Below are 27,045 nucleotides of genomic sequence, written 5' to 3' on the forward strand. Positions count from 1 at the left end.
GTGTCCGGATATTGGTACCGTCCGGATTGTGATTCATCACGGTACAGCTCGGCGACTGATCGTCAGCCCTACTGATTTTTGCGAACGAAGTGGAAATAACAAACACAGAAAAAAAAAAAAAAAAAAAAAAAGGGGTAAAACCCACAACGAAAGACGAATTATTAATCAATAAAGGATGTGATATTACATTTGTTAACATAAAGATTAACAAAGAAAGTTTTACAAAAATATTAGTATATTATCAAAAAAAAAAAAAATTATTATTACGTACATAATATTTAAGTCTATTACATAAAAATGTCTCTCAATGAATAAATGTCTACGTCTAATGGCCTATGATCCCTGACCAGAATTGGTCAGGCTTTTTGCAAAAAAAAAAAAAAAAAAAAAAAAAAAAAAAAAAAAAAAAAAAAAAAAATCAGCCAATATCAAAATATTTTCTTTTCTCCTCGATTACAGGAGCATTTTTCTTCTCGTTAACCTATTCTGGTTAACGAATGGTGGATTCATTTTAGAGGAACAACACGAGCCGTTGATAAGAATGGGCACATACGTGTTGAAGGTAAGATTCCCGGTATTAGGATTAGAAGAAGGAGGGAAGGCCTTATTAAAATCTAAGGCAGATTATAATTATACTTGTGTATTATTACAAAAAATAATAAAAAATACACATTGTAATGTCATGCTGAGTGATTTAGAAATGGCATTCAACAAAAGCATGGATATGAATAAGTTCATAAAAGAATTTTTTCCATCCCGAAGAACTCGTGGTTTTATAACAGCCATTGGAGGTATGGATTCTGATGATAGAATTCGGGTGGATATAAATCTGGACAAATTAAGAAGGAACGAGGAATCCTTGGTCTTATCACTAGATCATCAAACTGCGACAATTGATGCTATGTACAAATTTGTAGACAGCTCAATGTTGCATATAGATGATAAGATGAAAAACGTGATGAATACGTTCAACACATTAGGGAAACTGGTCCAAGACGACTTAAGTTTCGCTAGTACATATAAAAAGGCACTACAACTTGAGTCGGAATTAATTGAAATTGGATTTAGAATTCAATCTTTAATAAATGACTTAAATAAACAACAGAATATTATACTACAAGTCTTGCTTAATAAAGACAATAGTATAACATGGTTTATTCAATTACTAGAGCCAGCAATTTTGTTGCAAATATTAAAAGAGGCTGAAAGTAAGATCAAAGGGGGCCTCGAATTTCCAAGAAGACAAAATAGCGGAATATTGTCAGAGATTTTGAGAATAACGGATGTATCCTTTAAAACGGAGAACAACCAAATGTTGTCAATTGACCTGAAGATACCGTTAGTTTCAAAGAGGAAATTCAAAGCATTTAAGGGAAGTTTTATTCCACAAATAAATAGAACTATTATCATGACCATTAATTTGGATCGGAATATAATAATTGAGGAAATTGATAACTATTGGGGATTCCTATTAACGGAAACTCAATACGAAAACTGCAAAATATACATGAATTTTAGAATTTGTGAATTAAAACTGAAGGAGGAAAATTTAACTTCAGAAAACGAGTGCCTATTGAATCTCAGATTCAGAAATTCAACAGAAAATTGTAAGATTAAACTTCTGAGAGTCAATCACGACGCTTGGTTTGAAACCGAGGAGTCAAATGTTTGGGAGTATGTAACCCCACAAGAAGTTGAAGTAAATATTTTCCATGGAGAAAATAAAACAAAATTGATTGTTAGGGGTACAGGTCGAATGAGGCTAACCCCAAACATGAGGATTCAAACAAATAACACAAAAATTTGGTATTCAGATACTACAGTATCGGATAACAAAGCATTAGTAAACACAATGAACTACAAAATAATGAATTTTACGTGGGAAGAAAGTACAATGCATTTGATCCCAACATTGAGTGGAAATTTCTCTAAAGTTTCATTCTATGATCGAAAGAAGCTTTTTGATTTAGGAATCGATGTTGAAGTTCTCAAAAAGCAAAGACCCTTCCTAGAAAATTTAATTTATTCTCCACTTTCATCAGGCTGGACTATAGCTAGTATAGGGACTGGAGCAATAATTATGTTGGCAACGTTGATAGTACTTTTTATTTGTTGCTTTAAAGGGCAGATTTCTTGCCCACAAAACAAAAAGTACGTCTCTTCATATTCCAAGGAAAGGAAGTCGAAACCTTTTAAACAAAGGAATCCAAAGGTTTCAATTCTGAAAAAACCTCGTTCATCACCTCCAAAGATACCGTTGAGAGGACAAAAGATTACCCATTTAGGGCCATTGATCGACCCACGGGAACCGAATTCAGACGCTGAGATGCTTAAAAGGAGGAAAGATATTTTCGCCAATCCAAATTTAGAACATAATGGAGAAATCATGCTCATGCGTGAATTAAATCCACAAGCGAATTTACCAGCAATTCAAAAATTAGAAGAAGAATATATGGAACCAGATATATTTCAAACCTCAACAGGAATAACAAATGAAAGCGATATCCAGGGGATATCAGAAAATAAGACAATTATAAAAACACAAACTAGAAGACCACCAGTCAGAATTCGGTGGTAGAAAAAGTTGATACAGAGCGACGACCTACAGCTAATTATAACATAATGCGTTCGCCAATAGCAACAAAAAAGCATTTGAATGAACCGAAGAGCTGGAAATCCAGGATAAGTAAATGTCTTGTCAAAGATTGTCAAAAATGTCTGCACGTAATAATGTCAAATAGATGAGCACTATAAAAGAATTAAAAGGGGAAGAGGAAACATACCTCCCATAAATAACGCGAAAGAGTAAAACTTTGATTAATTAAATCGGAAGAGACCCCACATTATTTGAAAGAAGGGCCTTTCAAATGAAAATAGAAGAAATGAAATATTGACCTAGAGCGGATAAAAGTTTCCCTCGTTACAATCAGTATCCCATGGGAAATGTTAAATGAGATCGTACTTACCGTTCGACAATAGTAAAATTGAACATTGTCGATAAACTGAATTTTTTTTTTACGATTTTTTATGTTTGAATGGATAGTGAATTATTGGACAAGGGAACACTACCTAGAATGACTGTGATTTGAATGAAATAACAAGGGAGTAGTGACCCAGAATGGTAGTTATTGAGTATACGAATTGTTAATTATATTATATACAGCAATGTATTAAGAATTTATTTTACTCATTTCTTTTTGCAGACAGAGCAAATGAGATACGAACAGGCCTATAGCCTAGGAAATTGAGGTAAATATATATAGAAAAAAAAAAAATAAGAATTTAAATCCTGTTTGTAGTAGTCAACAAATACTTTTGACACTACGTAAAATGTATGCCAAGAAACATTTAAACAAACGAAGAGGACTAAAACATAGGGTAACGCCTCAAATTACAAATATGGAAAGACCGAAAAGACACGAAAATTATGAGATACCACAAAGATTAAAAATTTTGTTGGAAAGACCAACAGTATCTCTGGAAGAACAGATAAGACATTCCTGGAATAAGGAAGACTGTTCTGAAAACATATTTGTAGAAACTAATGGTCTCACAGCCCATCGAACTTATGCAAGAAACAATACTGATTGCATAAGAGGTAAAGTTGGGTTCACAAAAGGTCTCCATGTATGGGAAATAACATGGCCTAGTGAACAGAGGGGGACACATGCATACGTTGGAATAGCAACGTCTGATGCAACCTTACAATGCATGGGTTATCAAAGTCTATTAGGACTAGATAGCAATTCTTGGGGCTTTGACATAAACAGGGGCATGACGCTTCATGATTCAATCATTGACACGTACCCGAAAAAACAAAATGGTAGAGAACGAAAATCTTTTGAAAAATTCAAAATAAAGTTCGAGACTATTAAAGTGATACTGGATATGGATAAAGGCACACTGAGCTTTTTAGCCAATGGCCAATACTTTGGAGAAGCCTTCGAGGGTCTCCAAAATAAGACACTATACCCAATAATTTCAACAGTTTGGGGCAGAAGTGAGGTAAAAATGGAATATTTAGGTGGTTTAGAGTCTAAACCAATTACCTTACAGGAATTGTGCAAATACACAATCTGTAAAGGAATGTGTTCAATACATTTCAAAGAAAATGTCAAACTTTTCCAATTACCAAAGTCAATAGAGAACTATTTGTGCCTTCAAGGAAAGGACTTTTGGAAAAGGAGTCTGAACACAGACAGAAAACATGAATGCACAAATTATTGTGTCACAAATAACACGATTGGGCTCCGAGTAAAAGACGTGTGAAAAAAAAAAAAAATTATGGATTTACACACATCTGTCAGCATATTTTTTTTTAGATATATAACTATGTAGTATGATAGAGTTTAATTTTAATAGTACATAATTATTTTTGGGATTATTCTACATTTTATTATACAATTATTTAATAGAAAACAAAATGAGTATATTTACAGATTAATCCTGCCTAAAACCTCAAATCAGGGGGGGTTTTAGGTCAACAGCAATTTACCAGGCGATCCACAGAAGACGAGAAGGAAGATAAACCAGAATGGTGAATAGAAGGAAGGTAAAACAGAATGATGGTATGGTGAGTGTAGATTGCTGCTATACGGTAATGCAAGTGTAATTTTGGGTTATCCTTTTCGGTATTAAATACTTGCATTGCTGTAGACCTTTTTTTTTTTTTCATATTTCCAATATTTTTACTTTTAATTTGGTATAAGATTTTTTGGCTTAATTATTGACAAGAGGGGTGAATTATCATGAATTCTCAAAATTATATATTTGTGAGAAAAATATTTTTCTTGACTCTATATTTTGAGTAAGAAAATGGAAATATTAAAATTAAAATTGTTTTCATTATTAATAAATATTAAAGACATATATGCTTAAATGGGAAAACATGAAAAAGGTATCAAATTGGGAAGAAGTTGACAATAGGAGAGAGTAGAGAATAGAAAAAAAAAAAAAAAAAAAAATTTTATTTAAAGTTTATTACATTAATTAATCATTTGAAAAAAAAAAAAAAAAAAAAAAAAAAAAAATTATTATAATATAAATAAAATACACTAAAATTAAAAGTAAAGTAACATACAATTTAAAATATTCAGAGCGTAAAGATAGGGATATAAAGTTAGGAACTAAGACTAGGGTCAGACAGTAGGAGAACGATAAAAGGATCAGTACTCACCGAACGGACGGCGGAGATAAAAGACGGATGGAGAGAGATGAATCTAGAACGGATTCAGTAAATATATATTTGACTGAATCAGAAATTAATATAGCAGTTGAATAAAACGGAAGAGAAAAGCAGTCTTTCATCATCAATCAAGAAAGATGTTTAAGGAGATAAGACTATTCTATCAGCTAGGAGAAGCCGGATAAGTCATTATATACACACACTTTACACCACTTGCAATGGGATAGACCTGAAGAGCAGGATCGATGAAAACGGGTTTATGTCTTCAGGGAACAGGAAGAATCCCAAATTTATCGGCAGGATTATAAGTGTAGAGAAACACCAGATCAAGTCTTAGGACTACGTGCAACAAATGATCGGTGTTATATCCGAGCATAAAGATTAAAAGCTGTAACATCTAGGATATATCTCAACAGAATTCAGGACTTAGGTCAACCAAGAAAGATCCTGAAACAACAAATATTCTTCGTGTTAATGGGACGGATAATACCAAGGAAGGAGGATAGACAGGAGTGGATAGAGGAGCGAACGAAAGGGGGCGGACGGCTCTCAGGAAAGGAGAAGGAGAAGGAGTACGGAATAGTATGGATAGAACAGTAGTAGCTAGGGAATAGAGTAGTAGGGTACAGAGGCAAAAGATCTTTCATTTCCAAATTATCCAAAAATCAGGTTCCTTCAAATTTTTTTTTTTGTAACCCATGCCAAATACTTTCATCATGTTTTTAATGAATTGCATTAATTAAAAACTCGATCAGTGGGGGTTTTATGAGCCGACCTGATTTTAGGCGGTTACAATTAATTTCCATTCTCTTCCAAAGAAGGATTAAGAAAAATCCTAAATGGAAAAATATCTTTGGAAAAACTTGTCATTAATATGCATGGACAAGATGATGAAATCATTTCTCTTGTCAATTTGTTTCAACATCGCAAGTGTTGAAACTTGAAATTCCATCCACCACTCATGTTTTGAAAATATGAAAAGTGGATCATAATCAAAGAAGGTATTGTTTTGATTATGGAGGCAAAAACAATACCTCAGTTATTAAATCGTACGCAAGTTCGAATGTTTTAAGTTTATATTTACAGCAAAAAACTCCAATTCGCGGATGTTTAATCAAAACATGCGACCGAGCGGATTTGCGAAAAAGTCAACAACGATTGCATCAGCCGTGCACGGGCACGTTCGCGAGGAAAGAGACGGAAGAGCGGCCCGCTCTCGTGAGAAGACGACGCCGCGGGAAAATTCGGAGTGACCGGAGTAGCGGCGAATACTTAAGCTGGGACTTCAAGGAAGTCCGCCGTCGTGATAGTGATACCCCTCGTGAGGCAGGTGCCTACGTCGTTATAGATAGTCCGCGGTTCGTTTAGGTGTTAACTCTTAAGTTTTATTCCGCGAGGCAGAAGTGATGCCCGTTGTTTAAGTTTCGGTTTAGTGTTTAAGTGATTTAATATTTTTCAACTTAACTGATAGATTAAAAGTAATTAAAATCGAGCAGATGTAGTGCAGTTAATCAAAGGACATATCACATTCAGCAGTAATAGTGTCTAACCACTCGGTACGTATTTCGCTTCAAATCTTCACTGATTGTGTGGATATATGTCTGCATTGCTACTATTCATGCATTTACTGCTATTTGAAGAGTGTTTTTCATGCTAGAATATTGATTGAAAATAAAGTGGATTTTTGGCGATTTTTGTTGCATACAAACAATCGGTTCAAGTATATTCAAAACAACAAGATGCAATACGTAAAGTATTTTTATTTGGTTCCCAGATTAGTTCTTAAGATGAACAATTATTATAACAATGCATTTCATTGTTATTTTTGCAAGTTTTTCCTCGAAGGCAATGTTGAGTCCCAATAATTTCCTCAGCGTATTACATATTTCTTTTTAACAAAAATCCAAGACGTGAAGTAACATACGAATGTGGACAATTGCATAAGTCATATTCCACGTGGACTAGTTTTTGATGATTTTAGACCACCTTCCCTCTCAGTGGATAATCATTCATATATATTCTAAAAAATTTGTATGAATCTTGGACATTCGCCAACATAAACTGTTCATGTAGAATGTGAATGGCCCCCAAATTGCTTTTCATATTTATTATCTCGTTTAAGTCGTTTTAGGCTGTTTAATTTAGTGAAAGTAGCAAAGTGTTACTCCAAATTCATCAAAATAATGAAGTGATCAAAGTCACCCCGGAATGGTGATTGGTGTAAAATTTCTAGAGCATATTTAAAAACAGCAAAATTGCTGCTAAACTTTTGAAGTAATGACTGAATCTTTTTCAATGCATGCCAGTACTTATTTTAAAAATATTAAACAATATTTTTTTCAGTATATTCTAAACATATTTAAGATACAATAAAAAAATCACAGGAGGGTTGTGTGCAAAGCCACGACCGCAAGGTTGAAGTAGAATACTTTTACAAGAAAGATAACCCGGCTGCTTGCGTGTCAGTCATTTTGAAATCGAATTTGTTTCGTATATACCGCTTGTTAAGCACAGTATCAACAAATCGTAATAAACATCACACTGCTGTGCATTTGCAGCAGCATCAAACCTCAGTTGCAGTTTATTATTAACCATTTTTTTTTTTTTTTTTTTTTTTATAAAAGTATAAGTTTATTTGTCGCTATATTGTTTAATTAAAAATTATCTATATAATTGTATCAAACACCGACTTCTAAATTGAAGTTCAATTCTTCTACATTTATCCTACCATTACAATTATCAATGAAGGTAATGTATCTAAACAAGAGTTTCAAAATTTCCCTTCTTGGTGTCGCTGATATACCTTCAAGCGAGGGCCGCAAGAGTTCATCAATCGTCAGTGTTCGTTGATAGCCAGTCCAAGCAAGCAGCTTTTGTTGGAGTAGTTGGTGCGCTGCGCGCACTCTGGTGCAGCCAAAATATTTGTGCTGGATGGTCTCCTCACCAGCTCTACAGTGTATACACACTGGCTCATCAGTTCGTCTCATTTTGAACAGCAGTTGACGATGTGGCAACTTATTGTTGAGGTACATGTATAGAGTACTTTTTTCCGCAGACAGCAGACTTCGACCACAAATATTTTTCCAAACACGGACCCAATTGGTATTTGGATTTTTGATCTCCACTTTTGGTTTGTCTGTTTGTTCGATGAAATAACGATGGATCGAACAGGCGGAGGGGTGTAGACGGATTTGAAGGGGAAGATGTGTAATATTGCTTAGGATGATTTTAAAACAAGGAAGATCGCGGATGGAATTTGAGTTGGGAGGAATTGCTTGTTGTAGTAAGGAATTATAAAAAGGAAGGGAGTCTAATTCGTGTATATGTCGGTTAATCAATAAAGCCTTACATTTAAGCGCCGGTAAATGCAGTTTGAGGCCACCATCCTCTCTGTTGCGTGACATTTGCTGCATAGGTATAGTAGCATAACACCCACGGAAGAGATAGCTACGCATGGTGGCCGTTAGTTTCGCTATGTGTGCTGGAGTCAGTGCTAAGTTGGCTGCCATGTACCAGATTTTCGATGTCAAGAAAACGTTTAACAGCGTAACTTTCTGATGTAGCGTCAAACTGCGCAACGAATGATGCCAAATTTGTCGTCTGAAATTGGTTACCAGAGTGTTCCAGTTGAACGAAACCATCTCCTGTACTGAGTTTGTAAAAACTACGCCAAGTATTTTGATAGTTTCCTCCGTCCGCAGCCATGGTACTGTCATAGGGTGATTAGTTTCACCGACGTCGATTGCCGTTGTTTTTGCTTCATTCAAGCGGGCTCCGGAAGCATTTCCAAACCACCTGATCAGATCTCGCATTGTATTGAGCTGCTCCACACTGGTGACGATGGCACTAATGTCATCTGCATAAGCAACTACCAAATCAGTCCCACACACGCGTTCTAATTGTCGTAGGAGAGGGTGCAGATATATCACGAACAAATGCATTGAAAGTGGGTCCCCCTGACGAACCGATCTCTGAATTGGAAAGGGTGCGGAGAGGTGTCCGTTGATGAGCAGTCTGGAGGAGGAAGCAGTCGATATACGAGAGAGTAGATTCACTAATGCCGTGTTAAAACCCAGGGATCGCATTGTATTGAATAAAAATTGTTGATCGACGCGATCAAACGCATGATCCAGATCAAAGGAAATAAGCTTTCCATGTCTGCCGTTTGCTTTTAATTGTGCGATCCTATCTTTCATGCTAAGTGTGGCTTGAAATATATTTCGCCCAGTATTCGAACACTTTTGTGATCCGGTCAGTACGGAATGAGTTTGTAACACATTCTCCAAGCGGTGCTTTAAAATACGGGATAAGATTTTATAATCGTAATTGATGAGACTGATGGGCCTGTATGAACGAGCGGTGTTCCCCGCACCGCGTTTTTTTACCAGAACGATCACTCCGTTCATGAACTCGTTTGGAATGTTTGATCCGATGGCTTCATTCAAAATTAAGTTTAGTTCTCGGTGAATCACATTGAAAGTTTTTAAGTAAAACTCTTTTGGAAGGCCGTCGGGGCCAGGAGATTTTTTTGATGAGCTGGATCGAATAGCAGATAGTATTTCGTCTGTCGTGATTTCATTCATACAGCCTTCGTTCGCCGCATCCTCTTCTGGGATGACTCTCTCGCATTGGAATATTTCATCCACTTCCTCCACATTCTCTCGTGCATACAGACCAGAAAAATATTGAACCATATGATCACGTATATTATCAGCGTTGTCTATTATTTCGTCCGTTTCGGTCTGCAGTAGTTCGATAGTGGTTCTCTTTCGTGCTCGTTCTCCTAGTTGGTAGGTAGACAGTGGTTCTCCGGCGACGAACATTTCGTTTATTTGCACGAACATTTCGGAGAAGCGGCGTTGATGTAGCAGCATTTCGGCTTTTATCCGGTTGATGGTGGTGAGCATGGCACGGTTGTTGTAGTAGTCGTCATATGCTTGCCGGAGTAGTACGTAGAGACGTTGTTGTTCCCGATAAAAGCAATCGTACATTATTTTGGACTTCCATCGAAAGAACGATTTAATTTTCGGCTTCGCCACTGCTAGCCACCATTCCATCCATGACTGGAAATTGCGGCGTTGACGAGTCCAGTACTGCCACTGTGTTTGGAACTCTTCGATGTGTTCGGTAGTGAGGAGGTGGGGGCGGAGACACCAAAAACCGTTCCCATGTGCTTGGTTAGGAAGAGGGAGACATACCCTAGCGGTGACGGCTTTGTGGTCAGAGAAACAACATACATGGGTAGTGACGGATCTTAGCTGCTCTCGGAGACCAGCACTCACGTAGAATCGATCGAGCCTGGACGAGGAGTTATGAGTGATATACGTATATGCAGTATCTCGTGGACGTAGTTGTTGCCAGACATCAAGCAGACGCAGTTGCTGTACGGTGGCTAACAGAGCAGGACTCGAGTTGTTTCCCGTCGCATCGCATTGCCGTAGCACACAATTGAAATCGCCCCCTAGGACGGTGTGGTCAGTGCGATGGCGAAGATAATATGCGATCGTGTTGTTGAAAAAACGCTCTCGTTCGGCACGCAGAGCGGTTCCTGACGGAGCATACACGTTACAAAGTGTCGTGTTATTTATACGCAGAGCAAGCAATCTCCCGTCCAGACTTTTTTCGATATGAGAGAATTTAAGATGCTCTTTCAGGGCGATAGCTGTTCCTCTCCTAGAGTGATCGACGTTGCAGATGACATTATAGCCGGGCAAAGTAAGCTGATCGTTCTCAACCTCCTGCAGGAAAACGATATCTAGCTCCTGGGTGCGGATAAATGTGCGTAGAGCGTTTAGTTTTGTTTGGTTGGTGATTGTGTTGATGTTGATAGTTCCGATGTTACAGCTGACGTGGTCCATTACTGCTGCATCTCCTCATCGGAAATTAGTTCGTGTTCGTGCTCGGCGGTGGGGGTATCGTTGTCTCCTTCAGTGGGTTTTATCTTTTTGACCACCGGTTTCTTGTGTCTTCGGCTACCGTTCGAGGTTAGCGAGTATTGGGAGCTGTCGGTTTCGTAGTCATCCTTGTTGAGGTGGTTGGTAGGGACTGTACCGAGTGAGATCGGTAGCGGAGAGAGTTTGGCGATCGTTTGCCTGGATAGTCTTGCTGAAATCGGGGCCGCAGGAGGCGGCATCGAGATTTTGACTTGCTTGTTAGCAGAGTGTACTCCTAGGAGATTCAGGGCTCCACCCGAAGTGCTTGGTCTACCGATTTTCCCCGAACTACTGGCCATAGCCCGTGTTAGTATTCGTGTACCTACCGGGTTTGAGGAAGTTTTAGTCGTTGTAGGTTCGGACGGTTTTCCCATCGCTACTTTCGCATACGATTGGTCTGCAGTGGCTTTTTGCACCAGTAATTTTCTGTTTTGCACACAAGGAATACCAATATGAGCAAATTCGTGGCAGTGCAAACAGGTTTGCCTTTGGCCCTTGTAGGCTACCGTGGTTTCTTCGTCCTCAATTTTAACGAGAGAAGGTATGTTTTTCGTTACCGCTACCCGAGCAACACGAACACCAGTTGTGATGCCACCTAGCTCACCATATGCGTCATCCCAGATCAAGTCACGAACGTAGAAGACTTCGCCGTATTCGGCGAGGAAAGTGGCGATTTGATTGTTGGAGATACCTTCGGAAAGGTCGAAGAGCCTCACTTCTACCGCCCCGTCCTCCATCTTAATGCGTAGCTTGTACGACTTTCCGTCAAACATGAACTCGTGCTTACCATCGTGTTGCTCCACGATCTTCTCGGCGAGCTCGAGGTTGTTCACCTTCACAAAGGCACATCCCAGCCGTCTACTGGGTTGAAGTTGGAGCACATTTTCGCGTGTAAGACCGAGTTTTTTTACGACAAACTTATGAATCTCATCATGAGAAAGCTGCTTCGGAAACTGGGAATAGTCCAGACGGAACGTATTTTCGCGACGCGGCATCACGAGAAATCACGTCTGACGCCGCGGCAGAGGCGAACGCAATGATTGCTCTGGCAATAGGAAACGTATATAAGAAAAAGCCCGTGATCGACTTCCGATAACTGATCGCACAAAAATATCGACTGATCGGCTCAGAAGTTGAACGCTAACTAACCATTCATTATGCTCTTCCAAAAACATTTAGTAGCCTTGAAAAAGGCCGACTGCTGCAATCCGGTATCCGCTGCCCTTGCATCCGCTGGCCGAACTGCTATCGATGCTGAGATCCGCTGCAACTTGTGTGCTAACTTGCAAGATATATGAATCCGTCGACCGTGTTTGGAAAGCAATCATATAACGACCAATCGGAGGTCGAATTTTCCGTCTTGACAAGGCTTGACTATTTTCAATAGTACAATAGTTTGAATGATAAAATTACAATTATCTTCATTTGGGAAGAATCTTAGAAGATTTTCCAATCTATTGCAGCATGAACAAAGGAAATCCATCGAATACTAACCGATTTATAAGCATTTGAAATTGGACATATTTTTCACTTTTATCGGTTTTAGATTTTCATTTCACATCCGTATGTAGCCGAACTTCCTGAGAGAAGTATTCTACTTCAAATGACTGACACGCAAGCAGCCGGGTCATCTTTCTTGTAACAGTATTCTACTTCAACCTTGCGGTCGTGGCTTTGCACACAACCCTCCTGTTATTTTTGTGCAAATTATTGTACTCAGACAACCCGACCTGTTTTGAATTGGATGAATTTTTAGTGAATAAACGTTAACCGTTTGTTATTCAAAGTTGGTCATGCTGATCGCAGCCTTTGCGCTGCCCCTACAGTGGGGGGTTTACGAAATCAAGTGAAAGTAAAAATTAGACAACTACAACAGAATTTGATTGCATCCCGCACAGAATGTCTGCTTGTGTTGATGCCAGAAAATTATTAACCTTCAATTTTTTTTTATTTGCCTTGAAAAAAGCATTTTGCGTTTCAAAATCGGTTGCTGATTACAACTTTTGAGCTGCCATATCATTGGGGGAATTAAGATACACGGACAACATGCACTGTGGAAGCTATTTCACATTCAGTAAATTCGACGGGTGCGACAGATTTAAATTGCTAGGATGCAACACCGAATGCTTGCTTGCGTTGACAAAAATTATTAACTTTCAATGACTGGTTTATTTGCCTTGAAAAAGGCATTTTGATGTTCGAAATTGGATTTCCTGATGGCAATCTTCATGCTGCCCCAACACGGGGGGAATAATGGCAGTCTGGCGACACACGCTGAGAAGAACTGCGCTGCTCCTGAGACGTGATGACCAACCACAGGGCAAGTGATTTGTTTAATTTGAAGGCAACCACAGGCTAGAGATGGTCGAGTTTGATGTTTTTCAACCCCGTACTAGACCCGAACCCGAGTTTTTTTTTCGTTCGAAACCCGAACCCGACCCGAAACCGAAATTTTTTTATTCGTTCAAACCCGAACCCGAAAAAATTATTTCTATGACACCCGAACCCGTCCTGAACCCGAAATTGTGGATCCCGAACCCGAAATTGGGGAACCCGAACCCGACCCGAACCCGAGATTTCATAGATTTTATAGTCGGGCTTCGGATTTTCATACCCAAACCCGACCTAAACCAGAAATTTTCAAACCCGAACCCGACCCGAACCCGAAATTTTATTTTTCACCAAACCCGAACCCGACTCGTACCCGACACTTTCAAAAATTTTCAAAGCCAAACCGGCGCAACCCGCTGCTATGCTCTGTTACTGCTGAGTGCCGATATCTGCTGTTACTGCTGTCAACGTTGTGGACGGTCCATCCAGTTCACCTTCCGACTAATGAATGTTGCTAGTTTTCCCAGAAACACTCTTTTATAGCCGAAGGGTGCTACGTAATAGGGCACGCCTTTCAGTTCAGGTTTACCATTTCCTTATGTTCTTTAGACGAACTATTCCACAATTCGCATTTGATTTTTGTATCCAGCGAATAAACACCGATGGTGCTCTCACACACGCAACGGTTTTAACCCGTATCTTATTGCGGTTTGTAACATCAAGCGATTTCGTTTGCTCGCTGTTGCGTGTTGCATCATGTTGCAACTTGGCAACTGGGAGACGACGAAATTCTGTTACTGCTGATTGATTGAATCGACTTCATATTAGCTCTGCATAGTCGAACTAACTGTCATTGTGAATGCGGTCTAACAGGGTAGTTTGTTAGTCAAAGTTGGTTATGCTGATCGTAGCCTTTGCGCTGCCCCTACAGTGGGGGGTTTACTAAATAAAGTAAAAGTAAAAATTAGACAACTACAACAGAATTTGATTGCATCCCGCACAGAATGTCTGCTTGTGTTGATGCCAGAAAATTATTAACCTTCAATTATTTGTTCATTTGCCTTGAAAAAAGCATTTTGCGGTACAAAATCGGTTACTGATTACAACTTTTGAGCTGCCCTAACATTGGGGGAATTAAGATACACGGACAACATGCACGGTGGAAGCTATTTTACATTCAGTAAATTCGACGGGTGCGACAGATTTAAATTGCTAGGATGCAACACAGAATGCTTGCTTGCGTTGACAAAAATTATTAACTTTCAATGACTTGTTTATTTGCCTTGAAAAAGGCATTTTGATTTCCAAAATTGGATTTCCTGATGGCAATCTTCATGCTGCCCCAACACGGGGGGAATAATGGCTGTCTGGCGACACACGCTGAGAAAAACCGCGCTGCTCCGACGTGGTGACCAACCACAGGGCTAGTGCTGCTGCTAAGGAAGGACGACTGCTGTTGTCGCTGTCTAGAACTATTATGAGCGGCTCCGGCTAAAACAGGCTCTTAAATAGGCCAAATAGCATGTTTTCAATTGCAAGGTATATGATCCTGTCGACCGTGCTTGGGAAGCAAGCATATAACGACCAATCAGAGGTCGAATTTTTCGTTTTGACAAGGCTTGACTATTTTCAATAGTACAATAGTGTGAATAATAAAATTACAATTATCTTATTTTGGGAAGAATCTTAGAAGATTTTCCAATCTATTGCTGCAAGAACGAAGGAAATCCATCGAATACTAACCGATTTATTAGCATTTGAAATTGGACATATTTTTCACTTTTTTTCGGTTTTAGATTTTCATTTCACATCCCTATGTAGCCGAACTTCCTGAGAGAAGTATTCTACTTCAAAAGTGATCAAAGACACCCCAGTTTATGGTATTCGAAAGTTTGATAAGCGCTATGTAATATCCCAGTTGACTTCTGTTGCCTAAGGAAAATTTCTAGGGGGGGCTAGTTTTCATATATGTCATTTTAAAAAAGAGAAAAAAGAGTATGAATATGCTTTTTTAATGACGCTTAAAATAGTATCGTAAGGGCAGAAAAAATCACTTCGGGATAGAATCTCCGAAGATGTACTGAATATCTTGAACACATCGTCAACGCCAAGCTCTTTCAGCAACAATGATTCGATATTGAGGAGAGCTAGATTTGGTAAACGGCTGGGCAGTGCTTTCTAACAGTTCACCCGTACTATTTAGAATAAAATAGACCCCAGTGAGGTTCAAGGCATAATGCTCTATTCCTACCTCCACATGGTACCGACTGGGATACGAGCAACCAAGGAAAAACCGGAAGGGTAGTTGTTCTCCTTAGAGAGGCTAGGGGCGGCTCCCCACAGGCTAGGGGCGGCTCAAACAGCGACTGATCCGGACCGGACGGTTGAACTATGAAATGCGTCTCGCCAGCTACATCCATGGTGGCAGCTCCGCCGCGAGACATCGACGCATATCGCAGCCCTAGTAAGGCAGCATACTAAAATAAACATACTACGGAGAATCAAGAATTCAAAACGAACCGGAACAATCGGCAATGACCCAGCCGACGAAATAAGGACGACGATTAGAAGCTCAGTACATGTAACAGTAGATCGCTTAACGACCCGTCGACCGGATTCTGCTGGATCAGCTAGAACCCCGCCACTTCGATGTCGTTGCGCTCCAGGAGCTTTGCCTGAAAGGAGAGGAGGTACGGCGGATTTGTGGCCGCAAGGCACAGTACCACCAAAGCGGCAGGCAATCAGCGACAGGTTGGGTTTGTTGAAAATCAAAGGCCGGTTCCACAACTACACTATTCCCAATGTGCACTGCCCTCACGAAGGAACCTGATGCAGGGAAAGAAGCGTTCTACGCACAGCTGGAGAAACTCTACGATAGCTGCTCGCGTAGAGATATCAAGATCATCGTTGGGGACATGAACGGAAGGATAGACTTATATAAGCCGGTTATCGTCCCGCACAGCCTGCTATGCACCAACTTCGCAGCTGCCCGCGGATTAGCAGTCCAAAGTCCCTTCTTACCTCGACCAACGTACATCAAAACAAATTGACCAAAAAACTACAAAACCCTGATAACCGGTAGCCCTCTACGGAAGTCCTTTTGATATTTTCGAACAGAAGGTGCCTATCGGCGAACAGAAGGTGACTATCTACGGTGGAGCACAAGCGGACGACGGATAATGGCTACAGCGCATGAGCCATGAGCTACAAGCGCTGCTTGGAGAGAACCCCATTGCACACCTGGCGAAAGACAATAGGTTGCGGTGGGCCGGTCACATCGTAAGAATGCCTACCGGCACAAGAAATTAAGGGGCGCAGCGTGCATGATTGCTCGACCAGATTGAAAGAGACTTGCGAGTGATGAGACGTCTGGGGAACAGGTGAAACACAACCCAAAACCGAGTGAACTGGCGACTTCTTGACACAGCACGAGTTACTAAAGCTCTCGTCTGACTGGTAAAGTGAGTAAGAGAGCAAGGGTTGAGAATCGATCCTGGGTGCAGAACTAGTTCTTAGCCAATGAATGACGACATCTCAATTTGTGTTGATTTTGATGCTGTGATAATTAGTATGGAATGTATATATATTGAATACAATCATTCTCTGGGAAATTCTAGGGGGGGCTAAACACGTTCTAGGGGGGCTTCAGCCCCCCCCCTAGCCACCCCGTAGTTGCGCCCACGATTTTTGCTCATTGAACTATTCAACTGTAACCTTGTTCTGCCTTGTCACAAACAATGTGAATACAGCTTATCCACTGCTGCATTGAAGAACTCAGTTTTCGCAAACATTATTATCAATTTTTTGTGAAAGTTTCTTCTATTATTAACCCTGCAAAAACGATTTGATGTGCGTAAAAGGATAATCATGCGTTGAATTGACTCCCGACTTTCAAATGATAGAAAATGCAACTTTTTCTTTATTAATTATCGACGGTGTTCACACATCGACTAATAACAAAAACCCGAATTTAGGATTTAAAATTTCTCCATTGATTATAAAAACGAGCAAAAACTGACGCGTTGTTAGAAGACAAAAACTGACGCGTTGTCCAGGGTTAACTAGCTTCTGACTACTGACACTTTCGGTTCGTCAACTCTTCTAGTTGAAATTTCTGATATTTTATTTAACAGATTTCAGCGCTAGCTCGACTGTAGAGCTGGCAGCTCCCTCTTGGAATTTAATGAAACTTTGGGGATGTGTTAGTAGGTCTCAATAAACTAAGCAACTTTGCAAACTTTTTTTGAAAATTAATCTGATTAACCTGTGAAATGAGGAACATTTTCCTATATATCGACATATCCAAGTAATGACAAAAAATAGAACTCGGATTTATATATATATATATATATATATATATATATATATATATATATATATATATATATATATATATATATATATATATATATATATATATATATATATATATATATATATATATATATATATATATATATATATATATATATATATATATATATATATATATATATATATATATATATATATATATATAAATATTTTTTTTTTTTTTTTTGTTTCAGGTGGAGGGGAAATTTGCATCCAAACCCCTGAGGTGACCAACCTCAGGGAGTGTGGGGTTGGTTTGAATCAGTGACCGGACCCACTAAAACCCCTCCAGTCTCCAGCCCATAATACTCCCCGGGACCACCGCTAGGTATTGCTTCGGGGAGCGGCTTTTGTGCTCTGTGCACCCTCTTGGTTCTATAGATCTCTTTGCTAACTTAGCTAACTAACCTGGAGACTGGCCGTTAGCTAACACTGGCGTGTCGGTGGTCAACCTGTCGCCTGTTTTGCAATTCTAAAACTATTTGAGAGGCGGCTGTACAAACCGCCCTCCAAATGTTTGGGTCTTTACACATCCTCCGAATTAGGTTGTCCGGAGTGGTGTCTGGCCCGCTCACTACCATCATGTCGCTCCGCGCATGCACAAAACGAGGGCACACGAAGAAGACATGCTCAGCAGTCTCTTCCGCATCCGCGCACTCGGGACACATGGGGGACCCCGCATGCCCGAATCTGTGTAGATACTGCCTGAAGCAACCATGACCTGACAGAATCTGTGTCAAGTGGAAGTTAACTTCTCCATGGCGCCTCCCGACCCATCCGGATACGTCCGGAATAAGTCGATGCGTCCATCTACCCTTTGCGGAATTGAACCATTCCTGCTGCCATCTGATCATCGAGAATGACCTTCTGGTGCCTCGTATACCCCTTGTGTCACGTTGATCGAAGCATTCTACGTCCTCCTTAATGGTTATGCTGATAGGCATCATGCCGGACAGGACGCAGATTGCGTCGTATGACACTGTACGGTACGCGCTCACAACCCTCAGGCACATGAGCCTGTAGGTACTTTCCAGTTTTCGACGATGACTGTTGGTACCTAACGCTTTGGACCACGCTGGCCCACCATACCTAAGTATGGACGAAACCACGCTGGAAAGAAGTTTACGCTTGCTGCCATATACCGCTGAGCTATTGGACATCATTCGAGATAGTCCTGCAGCGGCCGTTGAAGCCCTCTTACAGGCATAGTCGACGTGACTCTTAAATGTGAGCTTATCGTCAACCATAACCCCCAAGAGCTTCAAGGAACGCCTTGAGGTAATGGTGCAGTCACCGACTCTGACCACCGCCTGTTGCTCTAATTTGTGGTTGTTCACAACCGTAACCTCCGTTTTATGGTGCGCTAACTCCAGTTTCCTAGAGTGCATCCAGTCTTCGACCTTGCGTATGCAGTGCGCGGCCGTCAACTCGACCTCTTCGATCGACTCGCCGTAGACCTCTAGCGTGATGTCGTCTGCGAAACCGACGATCACAACCCCTACAGGGAACTTTAGTTTCAACACCCCGTCATACATGACATTCCACAACACCGGGCCCAGGATGGAACCTTGCGGTACCCCTGCGGTGATTGGGACGCACTTCTGACCCTCCTCCGTGTTGTAAACTAGTACCCGATTCTGGAAATAATTTTCCAAAATCTTGTACAACGACACCGGTACGTGGATGCTCCTAAGCGCGAGCGCTATGGAGTCCCAACTGGCGCTATTGAATGCATTCTTCACGTCAAGCGTGACGATTGCGCAATAGCGAATGCCCCAACTCTTACGCTGGAGTGCTACCTCTGCCGTCTTGGTGACAGAGAGAATAGCATCCAGCGTGGATCTACCTTTCCGGAAGCCGAACTGGTTACTTGCCAGACCGTTTACACCCTCTGTGTACTTCACCAGTCTGTTGAAGATAATCCTCTCAAGCACCTTGCCCGTAGTGTCCAGCAGACAGATAGGTCTGTATGCCGATGGGTCCCCTGGCGGTTTCCCAGCCTTCGGCAACAGCACCAATCTCTGTCGCTTCCACCTGTCCGGAAAGAGGCAGTCATCCAGGCACTTCTGCATGACTGCTCGAAATAGATCGGGGGCCACTTTCATGGCCGTCCTGATGGCCAAGTTCGGGATTCCATCCGGTCCCGGTGCCTTGCTCACCTTTAGGGAGTTGGCGATCACGATGAGTTCCTCATTCGTAACCCTTACCTCCTCCACAACCTCTGCACGGCTGCCGTCTCTCACGGATTGGATGCCCGGCAGGTTGGCCGACCATCCCTGGTCTGTGTCTGAGATACTGGAACGTCGGACGTGAGACTCAGCAACCGGAGGCCAAGGATTTGGCTCGTGTCGTGGAAAGAGTCCCTCGATGATGCGCTCCAGCATCGCTGGTGATCGCTCTGCAGGCGCCAACACGCCTTTGGTCTTCGCCATTACGACTCTGTAGGCGTTGCCCCACGGATTCGTATTGGCACTCGCGCATAGCCTATCGAAGCAGGCCCTTTTGCTCGCCTTTATCGCACTTTTAAGCGCCGATCTTGCAGATCCGAATACTACACGGCGCTCTACCCTCTGTGCATCGGTACGTGCACGTTGCAACATCCGTCTTGCACGGAGGCACGCGCTACGGAGGTCCGCTATCGCGTCGGTCCACCAGTATACCGGTGACTTACCATTCCTAGGTTGGCGGGTCCTAGGCATGGTGGCGTCGCACGCCCGTGATAATGTGGCAACTAATTGGTCAGCACTCGGGCGGAGCCAACTGCCCCCCTCGCGCTCTCTTCTCATTGCTTCTGCAAATACCTCGGCATCGAAATGCGATGTCTTCCACCCGCGGACGGTCGGAGTATTGGCTCTACCCGTCGCCTACTACGCTATAGCAGACCGACTGGTGGTCACTATAGGTGTAGCCATCGTCTATCCTCCAGTGCACGATCAGTCCTGGGGTGGAGAACGTCACGTCGATGATCGACTCCGCACCATTTCTGCTGAATGTACACTTGGTTCCAACGTTGGCCAGATCTAGGTTGAGCTTTGCCAAAGCTTCCAACAAGATCTGACCCCTCCGGTTCGTGCGGCGGCTTCCCCACTCAACAGCCCAAGCGTTGAAGTCGCCCGCCACTACTAAGGGTGTTAGTCCCGTCAGCTCCATAGATAACAAATCGACCATCTGGGTGAACCTTTCGATAGACCAACGCGGCGGAGCATAACAACTGCAGTAGAACACTCCGTCCACCTTGGCAACCGCGTATCCTTCATTTGAGGTTGACACAACCTCCTGAACCGGGAACTTGCTGGTCGTGCATATGGCCGCCGTACTGGACTTATCTGCAACCCAATTACCGTTTCCGGGAGGAATGCAGTAGGGGTCCGATACGATTGCGATGTCCGACCGCGACTCAGACGCTGCTTGGTATAGCATAGCAATAGCAATGGTTCAGGTTCAATTGTGTCACCCTCACGCCCGTGGTTTCGTGGCCGCCTTACCGGCTGGGCACCGTGGGCCTCCCATAAAGTGCTTGGCGTCCCGTTTTCCAGTACATACCAAGCACTTGGGAGGCTCCCCGCAGTCTTTAGCTTTATGGCCAGCACCACCACAAAGCCTACATAACTGGCTCCTATCGGGCCCCTTGCAGGTCCAGGACTAGTGTCCTCCCTCGAAACACCTGAAGCAAACGTCCGGCTGCTGGAGTATGCTCAGGGGACATACTGACCAGCCAACCTTAAGTTTGGCTGTCTTCAGGGCCAGAGTTGCATCGGCCGATGCAAGCCGGAAAGTGGCCACCTGGGTCCCCGCTGGACCCTTTCGGAGGCGAATTACCTCAGTGGCTACTTCCACTCCGCACTTCTCCTTGAGGGCCTGTGCAATATCGCACCTCTCGGTGATTTCATCCAGGTTTTTGAGCTGGAGAGTCACCTCTGAGGTGAGTGCCCGAATTTGCACATCTTTCCCGAGGACCTGCTCGGCTACCGTCTTGTAGGCAGCGCCCTTGTTTTTAGCATCCTTATATATATATATATATATATATATATATATATATATATATATATATATATATATATATATATATATATATATATATATATATATATATATATATATATATATAGGTCGATGTATGTTGGGCTGTAACTTATGAATGCAAAGTTTTGTACCGATTGGTGGACCCCTCGGCCAATTGGACTGCCCTACTTGCTCGAATTTGTAAAAAAAAAACAATTTTCCAATTTGCAGATACCTCGGGATCTTGTAGAGCTACGAATGATCAAAGTCATTTGAATCGGGATAGATTTACTCTTTTGAGTGGAGCAACGCGTGTTTGAGATGCTAGGAATTGAACGTTTACGAAACGAAATTCGCAACCTTCGACAGTTGAGCAATAAAATCATAACATTAAGCTGCAATATCCATTGGAACTTCACCATCCCATGCACACGGAAAAAACCATAATCGTTGCATTAACATTTTTTCTTTGATGGTTATTATTGGAATCAACCCCAAAGGATCGAACAACTAAGAGATCTCTGAGAATATAGAACGCTTTATAGTTGGACCATTCCGTCGTCGAATTTCAAAATCAAAGCAAAACTGATAGGATTCGGGTTCCCACGAGATACCAAGAGTCATCACCGTTTCGTTGGTATCAAATTTTTTCTCGATGATTAGGTGCCTAATTCTTCCGATGACACCTTTGAGAACTGGCAATTGATTGGAGGGCCACTTTCGTAACAGTTCACTCAATTCTGCTCTCAATGGAATAGCTTCCGCGAATAATTTGGCACCGCCAATGAAATCGTCCACGTACATAGAACAGTGATTTCCAACCTTTTTGGCTTCGTGGCCCCCAAGAGATTTTCAGATACGGGTTTGTAGTTTGTAGTCAAAATTGTTTCCCGTCTTGATTCTAATACGCAGAAAAGTTTGAGATGACCCGTCAAATTTACCAAGAGCTTCGCGGCCACTTTAAATAAGCCTCGTGACCCCCTGCCGGCCGTGGACCCCCGGTTGTGAACCACTGATGAAGAAGCTCTTCTGAAGAGCAGGCTCTCAAGCGGGTGTGCATTGCCTTCATCGGCAGCTAATGGCTTCAGCGTGCGCGTAGCAAGAAACGGGGACTGAGCTAACGTTTCGCATACGTTTCGACTGGTTCTATCGAATTGAATCGCCACAAAGCTCTTTGGTATGATATGTCATCCAAATGGAACTGAAATTATTCGAAATCGAAGCATTATTGACAGGAGGTCATCCTGCACCACAGGACTTACTAACAGTGCTTCATTAAGAGACGAGCTTGTGGAGGTCATGGCCGATGCGTACTTTGGTCGTTGTGCTGGTTTCTTCAACGTCCGGATGATGTGGAAGGTAACATATTTTAGGCGGTTGCACGCCGTCCTGTCGAAAAAGTCGCATGTGCCTGATAGAGATGGTACTCCTCACATAGCTTGGGATCACATTTTGATCAACTTGATAATAAAACCAATTCATTGAATTTAGAGCGACGGGGCTGACGTGCTTTATAGATTTATTGAGGCATAATCGCATATCATTGACCAGACTTAGGCGATCAGCTGCATTCATTCGTTCGAATTTGGCAAACTTTATCTCACAAGTATAATATTTGTTAGATTAATTCTCGACCGCGGTTTTGTTCACTGGTTTTGGTTGAAAAATTTTGCGACTTGGCAAAACATGAAAGAAGCGATTTACGGAACAGCTTGTTTGTGGTTTACAGAAATAGATTCGAGAACACGAATACGAGAGTCTAGGAATGCAATGAGCGCTGAATATGATGGATTCTCAATCGTTGAGCCATGAACCTCCCTTTTCTCGAGAGCTTCAACTGGAAGGTGAGCACAAAGTAGTGTACAAGAATAATACTCCATGCATCCACTGGCTCTCCAAGATGCCGTAGTCTGTGGCGTTCAAATTTGTCGACAATCATATGCAACGTTAAAGCAGTTTCCTTTCGCACCCGTTGAATCTCTATCAATGCACACTGATGACGCTTTTTAATTAATAATCTTTAGCATACCTGAAAACTGCGGATTGAAGGTAGTGAAACTTCTGGATTGCCGGTACGTCCTGGTTAACATGTATTAACACGAGAAATGTAACGATTTTGACACCCCCTCCAAAATATTAGGCCTTGTTTGACAAAAAAATTTGCAGCAGCAGTTAAAAGTGTTCACATGTGCTTTGCAAACGAAGCGATGCCGGAAAATCTATTCACACTCCTGTGCGCAATAGCGTTCCATTGGCAAGCGTAATAACCCAGCGTTGGCTTGCAAATCACAATCCTGGTCACGGCAGCTATTTGTTGGGACCAGCTGCGAATGGATGCAAAATTGGGGGGAAACGCTACTAATTTCATCACAAAATTTATTTTACGTCTAGTCTTGTGATTGATGGTACAATTTTAACTGGGCAATAAATACACGAGTGCTCTTTATAGAGACGACCGAACGATAACCTTCTTAGCGTGAAACCTCATTGAATCCAATAATGGCCGACTTCGGGTCACCACTTCGAATTTTCAAAAGCACACGACTCGGAAATACTCATTGTGTTCCCTATGAAAATTCTATTTTATGTTTGCTTCACCACAGCAAGAGGTTGGCCATTTTTGGATTCAATGAGGTTTCACCTTAATCGATCTAGTTTTACACCGCAGTATTATAAAATATCCATAATATTGAGCTACAACGTGTCTTTTTTAGAAATATTTTTCGGGTTCGATTGTCGGGCTGATTCACTGTTTTTTTTTAATATTTTTCAAATGTGCATTTCGAAGAGGAACGTTTGCAATCAAAACTTGACATGCTTTCCAGTTGGTGTCGACGAAATAAACTGACTAGAAGTATGAACAAATGTGTAGTAATTACGAACAAGGACGTTGTGAAATCTATAAGTAATTTGAACAGTTCTGGGCCTGATTGCAATTCGGTTGTCTTTTGGAAAACTGCCATGAGGCTCTAAGATCTCCAGTGACATGCCTGCTCGAAAGTTTTGGAAGCTGTAGTATACGACAATGTAATGTTCTGCATGAAAAGCTCACCGTGGTTCACACGCCGGCAAATCTGAGACGACTAACCTTCTGGAGTTCACATCATTTTGGATCAAAATTTTCAAGTCAATGTGGTTTATATGAACTTAAAAGATGCATTCGATCGTGTTGATCACAGTATAGTGTGTGCGATAAATTAGGTGCTTTCTAAGATTTGGATGGTAGCATGGATTAGTTAGTATCTACATGATCGCAAAACTGGCATGCCAAATCTTTTGGAATTCATAACTTTTACTTTGACTGTAATGGACAACGGCAACCACGTAGAAGCTCTTTATACGGACTTTAGCAAGGCATTTGACAGAATCGACATACCTTTATTGCTCTTCAAGCTCGAAAAATACGGAATGGAAACAAAATTTTTGGTATGGGTTCAGTCATACTTAACAAAACGAACACAAATATTCCGCTTTCAAAATTGCTTTTCAAAACCCAATAGAAATGAATTCCGGGGTTCATCAATGTTCCCACCTAGGCCCCTTCTTTTAAGTTTATACGTGAATGACATTTCCTTTCTTCTTAAATCAATACATGTGCTTGTATATGCTGATGACATGAAGCTCTTTATAGAAATAATCAATGCAGAAGACTTCGGAATATTCCAAAATGAAATTAATATATTCTAAACCTGGTGCAACAAAAGTCTATTGCAACTCAACATTAAAAAATTTAATTCAATAACCTTCAGCAGAAAAACAGTAACACCATAAACAGACATTTTCTTTGGAAACCAACCAGTAGAAAAATGCAAAATCATGAGGGACCTAGGCGTAGTCTTAGACTCCAAACTTACATTCATAGAACATTATAACACAATAATCAACAAAGCAAATAGTATGGTGGGCTTTATAAAACGCTTCGGCCATAATTTTCAAGACCCATAAACAATCAAACTATTATATAATACATACGTCCGACCAGTTCTGGAATATTATGGTATTGTATGGAATCCCTATATTGTAACACATGAAGAACGCATGGAATCTGTTCTAAAACAATTTCTTGTGTACGCGCTTCGTAAGCTAAATAGGACAGCATTTTCCTTGCCATCATATGAAACACACTGCATGCTTATGGATATACAAGCACTTGAAAACGCCGCGAACTTTCAATGCTTTACTTTATCAATGACATTATTTCTCAACGCGTGCAATCTTCTAAATTATTATCACAACTAAATTTTTATGCACCCAGTCGTCAATTAAGAAATCGTAAAATATTTTCGGAAAGCTCTCACAGAACTAACTACTCAAAAAATGGCCCAATAAAACGCATGATGCGTCACTATAATCAGCACTGCGAAAATATCGACATCACTATGGGCAGAAATCAAATCAAAAAACGACTAACTACTGGAAATAATGTATAGAATATAAGAAAACATTGTATTATTATAACTGTAGTCTATATTTGCTTAAAGGAAATAAATAAATTACTAGTGTTTGTACGTAAAATTGGGTGCATCCCAGTTCAGCTGGTTTCGTGATAACTCCGGAGTACTTCAAGGCAGTATTTTAGGACCGCTATTATTTCGATTTTATTTATGATTTTATCGGACTGTTGCTGTCTGACACGAGACTGTTGCTGTACGAAGACGATATCAAAATCTCCAAGCTAATTCAAGATAATGACGACTGCACCGGACTCCAAGAGCCGCCTTAATCATATGCCGATTATTATCCCTAAGTACTTCGTAACAAGTTTTAATCGAAAAAAAAATCCTCTGATATATGATTATTACATCGCTGCGCTAGCAGTAATTTGACACGCTGCTACGTTGTCACTGAACTTTGTGTTATATTGGCCGTTAAACCTAATTTTGGGCACCATTTTTTATCGATTTTCAATAAATCCTACCGACAACTCGGTCTGATTATAACAACTGAATCTGCCTGTGCCGTGTGACATATTACAAAAATTGGACCTAACCTGCTACGGAGACACCCCGATACGCTGCTACCCTAAGGCGACCACCGTTCGCTGGGTTGCAGCGTATGTTCAATCCACTTCGATTCCGCGTTGAAAATCCAATTCTCAAGCCACCAAACGCAGATCATGTTTTCCAGTCAACCATTAACAAACCATTGCAGCTCACGCGTCGTCTCCGTAGATGTGCACGGAGTTGACGTTTGTGAGTTGCAGATTCTACTTTTCGTAGATTTGACTTGACCACCAGATGT

The 27,045-nt window shown here is 41.3% G+C and overlaps 1 long non-coding RNA gene across 1 annotated transcript; it reads left to right on the forward strand.

Annotated features, from left to right (window-relative positions):
* The first annotated feature begins 387 nt into the window (after positions 1 to 387).
* LOC129727026 (uncharacterized) lies at positions 388 to 4,947 on the forward strand. The gene is made up of 3 exons (XR_008728468.1): positions 388 to 562; positions 3,204 to 3,249; positions 4,416 to 4,947. It is a non-coding gene; the product is annotated as an uncharacterized LOC129727026 (long non-coding RNA).
* The last annotated feature ends 22,098 nt before the right edge of the window (positions 4,948 to 27,045 follow it).

The sequence above is a fragment of the Wyeomyia smithii genome, chromosome 3 (assembly GCF_029784165.1).
Source record: "Wyeomyia smithii strain HCP4-BCI-WySm-NY-G18 chromosome 3, ASM2978416v1, whole genome shotgun sequence".
Classification (NCBI taxonomy): Eukaryota; Metazoa; Arthropoda; class Insecta; order Diptera; family Culicidae; genus Wyeomyia; species Wyeomyia smithii.